At 37.3% G+C, this 4,691-nt stretch overlaps 1 long non-coding RNA gene across 1 annotated transcript; it reads left to right on the top strand.

Annotated features, from left to right (window-relative positions):
- Positions 1-1,663: 1,663 nt before the first annotated feature.
- On the top strand, positions 1,664-3,821 carry LOC122093493. Its single transcript, XR_006144483.1, has 2 exons — positions 1,664-1,809; positions 3,561-3,821. It is a non-coding gene; the product is annotated as an uncharacterized LOC122093493 (long non-coding RNA).
- Positions 3,822-4,691: the final 870 nt, after the last annotated feature.

Genomic DNA, 4,691 nt, shown 5'->3' with positions numbered 1-4,691 from the left:
GGACGTGACCTTTGGGATGAGGAGTTAGCTACGCACGAAGATAGTTGAGTATGTGATGACTGTGCATTCGGAGCACGCTAAGGATGAGAGTATCATCTTCCTTTTGACCCCTTTTGTATATCAGATGTAGCCCTAGTGGCATAACCGTAATTATGGCTTCCGCTGTGAAAACTCTTTTGGTAAATATGATAAATATCATTAGACATCATCAGTTGTGTGTATCTTGATTATTACTATATATGTGATTGTAGATACATTCCATAACTTTATGAACTTAAAGTACTGCGTCGTGGATCCTGAGTGGATTGTGGACACATTTGTGTGTCCATGTCACCAGCCTTCAGGTGAGTGGAGGTGGGGTGTGACATGTACAATAGGGCAGGAGGCACCAAAATGAGAGTTAATAATGATGTAAGAATTCAATTACAATCTCACATTGCCTGTGGCAAAGGATATCTTTACCATTTGATCGATATGATACATTTGAAGGCCAATGTAGTTATAACATGATAGACATTAATTTGCACTGTTAAGTAGAGATTTAAATCTCGGGGATTTGATCGTGTGATATTGATCCAGATTAAGTATGTTTCGACCTGAATTGATCTGTTTTATATCTTATTTTCATAAAAAAAAAAAAAGAAGGTTTTGCCCATTAAATAATAACCAGTGAAGTAGCATTTTAAGGTGGGAGGCACCAAGGTGGGGATTTTTTTTTGTTTTGTTTTTAATTTTATTTTAACCCTAATCCAATATCTGTACCTAATTCAGGATTGGCCAGGTATAATGATGCGAGGCACAGTCCCCCCCCTGAGGCGGCTATAACTATTTCAGATGTGAAAAGTCTTATAACATCTTTCATCTCTATTTCTTTTCATTGTATTCCACGGGCTTTGAATAGTATTGCAGATGCCTTGGCTCCGAAAGCCCTGTCTCTTATGTGTGTGACAGATTGGCCTATTTTCACTCATCGGTTATATGACCTATGTTGGTTTGAAGTCATTGCCAGTTCACATAATGATCAGTAAATTTTCTATTCTAAAAAAAAAAAAAGAAGAAGAAGAAGAAGAAGAAGAAGAAGAAGAAGAAGAAGAAGAAGAAGAAGAAGAAGAAAAGAAGAAGGATGCCAGATTCTACAACCAGAAAGAAAGAGGGAAAAAAAAAACCCACGTGGCAGTTATCTGAGGGCATGAGGCCATGCCTTGAAGGTCACGGTTGGGTTCCAAATTTCCTTTTCAATATCGGACTGATACTTGGCTTGTGACATGCGCTCAAGTATGTCTAAAGTGGAAACTACCTTTGAATGGTGGGTCCTGTACGTAATACATGCAATATCTACACCTTCATATTGTTATAAAATGTCTTTTTTCCCTCCAAGTGATTATGAAATATGATGAAATATGATATAAAAATTTCCTAACCCAAAAAAAATAAAAAATATGATGTGGTGACTTTATCTAAATCCCCATTGGTAGTCCAGTCACTATTCTTATAAAAAAAATCTAGCTGAATTTCCTTTAGTTAAAAAAACTGCCCCTGATTGGAAAATTAAATTTATGACTACCCCAAAAAAATATTTATTTTCTATGTAACATGATAATAGCATTTCTAATAAATAATAAAAAAGTATTATGATATATTCAATGCTTGGGTGATAAGCAAGGCATGGAATTTCTACTTCTCTACTTTTCTACTTTTCAGGGTGAAGAGCAAAGAATTATTCTATCATTATAAATTAACAGCCCAAGAGACCATTGGGGTTGGGAAGTAGCCGGGTAGTATTGATGCAGGGTGACAAGTACTAATCAGGTAAGCCTCATTTCAGATCGTTCTATTTGCCTTCGTTTATTAAAGTTCTATTTTGAATAAGAGGTTGAGAAAGAGTATTGTCCAACAATTACCCATTTGTTGCTTCTTATCCTTATTTCGATCGAGAGAGATTGTGGTTTTTATTGCAATATTATATTACGTTTTCTCTCTGCTTGATGGTACCTAGTTTTCTACTTGTTCTTATCTTTTTAATTTCAATGAACATTTTCCACGGATGGGGAAAAAATAGGGGGGAACTTATATCTTCTTGCCTGATACTAATGTGATTTGGATGGAAAAAATGCTGTTTTTATGTGTTTAAACCGTTAAGTATATTACTCAGTGTTTATTTCTACTTCTGTCTATTTAAGACTAAAAATGCATATATGGAAGTTCTTTTTAAAAACTGAAATTAATACATGACTCCAATACCAGTCAATCGCGAGAAATCCTGAAGATCACATACCACCACTTTCAAGATCCAAGATGCTGGTCTACAATTGTTCTCAAACCTTCGTTGATTTCGGTGAAGGATAAGATTGAATAGTTGTAAAATAAGAAAAAAAGAGAAATAAAATCACGGGCCACACAAAGAATAAAAGGAATAAAAAAAAAAAAAAAAAATCTAATTAAGCTTGTTAGTTGATTTGGTTAGTTTTACTTATGAAAAATTAATTAGTTAATCCAGCCAATCAAAGCCATTGGACAGATAGAGTAAGCAGAAGCTTAGGGGTCCTTCATGGATAGGTTTGCCTGCTCGGATCCACAGTGGGCCACTGCCTCTCTTACTATTTGGATCTATTTAATTTCATACTTATAAGTGAATCATCAATGCTTCAGATATTCTAATTTTGTTCTCTAATCGCTTAAGATCATGCATTTTACGTAAATCATTTTTACTGAAGGGGTTCTCCGGACCGACACATATAGGCTCCTATCTCACAACTATGTTATAGTAGCACCAATACCAATATAGACTTAGAATCTGTGGGTTAGGAATTTAAACCAGGTGCTACAACCCTTGCTAGTAGGGGGTAAGGTATTGGCTATCCTACAGGTCGAACAACCGAAAGGGTTCTCCGGACCCGGCCAGGGCTGTAGGGTGGGATTATTAATAAGGGGTCTGATGTGACCGAAGGGCTTCTCCGAACCAGCACATGCAGGCTCCTACCTCACAACTATGTTATAGTAGCACCTATACCAATATAGACTTAGAATGTGTTGGGTTAGGAAAATAACCCGAGTTCTACAAGCCTTGCCAACAGGGGTTGATATATTGGCTATCCCACAGCACAGCATGGAGACCTGAAGGGGTTCTCCGAACTAGGACCGTGACTATCCTACAGCTCGAATGACCCGAAGGGGTTCTTCGGTCCGGGACTGTGGCTATAGGGTGGGATTATTCATTAGGGGTTTGCAGGTAGCCAAAGGGGTTCTTTGGACCGGAATGTGCAGGCTCCTGACTCGCAACTGACGTATATCGCTAGAAGGCCAAAGGGGTTCTCCAGACCAGTGTACCTGGGATATCCCCTATGTTGCAGTAGCATTAATACCCATTTTGGACTTAAAATTTGTTGCTTAGGATTGTTTGTAAATAACTTGATCATGTAATTGTATTCATCTAATTTCATTAATATTGTTGTGGTTTAGTATTTATACTTGTCTCTATTTTTATGGAATGTTGTGATTGTTTGTGTGTACCCTTCATTGGACTTCGTGGAAGCTCACCCCCGTTGTTGTCCCCTTTTTAGATGTTGATTCAGGTAAACACCCGGAGTATATAGCTGAGGAGCCGACTCTCTACGGACGTGACCTTTGGGATGAGGAGTTAGCTACGCACGAAGATAGTTGAGTATGTGATGACTGTGCATTCGGAGCACGCTAAGGATGAGAGTATAATCTTCCTTTTGACCCCTTTTGTATATCAGATGTAGCCCTAGTGGCATAACCGTAATTATGGCTTCCGTTGTGAAAACTCTTTTGGTAAATATGATAAATATCATTAGACATCATCAGTTGTGTGTATCTTGATTATTACTATATATGTGATTGTAGATACATTCCATAACTTTATGAACTTAAAGTACTGCATCGTGGATCCTGAGTGGATTGTGGACACGTTTGTGTGTCCATGTCACCAGCCTTCAGGTGAGTGGAGGTGGGTGTGACATGTACAATAGGGCAGGAGGCACCAAAATGAGAGTTAATAATGATGTAAGAATTCAATTACAATCTCACATTGCCTGAGGCAAAGGATATCTTTACCATTTGATCGATATGATACATTTGAAGGCCAATGTAGTTATAACATGATAGACATTAATTTGCACTGTCAAGTAGAGATTTAAATCTCGAGGATTTGATCGTGTGATATTGATCCAGATTAAGTATGTTTCGACCTGAATTGATCTGTTTTATACCTTATTTTCATTAAAAAAAAAAAAAAGAAGGTTTTGCCCATTAAATAATAACCAGTGAAGTAGCATTTTAAGGTGGGAGGCACCAAGGTGGGGATTTTTTTTTGTTTTGTTTTTAATTTTTTTTTTAACCCTAATCCAATATCTGTACCTAATTCAGGATTGGCCAGGTATAATGATGTGAGGCATAGTCCCCTCCCCCCCCCTTGAGGCGGCTATAACTATTTCAGATGTGAAAATTCTTATAACATCTTTCATCTCTATTTCTTTTCATTGTATTCCACGGGCTCTGAATAGTATTGCAGATGCCGTGGCTCCGAAAGCCCTGTCTCTTATGTGTGTGACAAATTGACCTATTTTCACTCCTTGGCTATATGACCTATGTTGGTCTGAAGCCATTGCCAGTTCACATAATGATCAGTAAATTTTCTATTCTAAAAAAAAAAAAAAAAAAAAAAAAAAAAA

This window comes from Macadamia integrifolia, chromosome 11 (assembly GCF_013358625.1).
Source record: "Macadamia integrifolia cultivar HAES 741 chromosome 11, SCU_Mint_v3, whole genome shotgun sequence".
NCBI classification, from domain to species: domain Eukaryota; kingdom Viridiplantae; phylum Streptophyta; class Magnoliopsida; order Proteales; family Proteaceae; genus Macadamia; species Macadamia integrifolia.
Note: the sequence above shows the minus strand (reverse complement) of the source record. Positions and strands in the feature narration are given on the sequence as shown.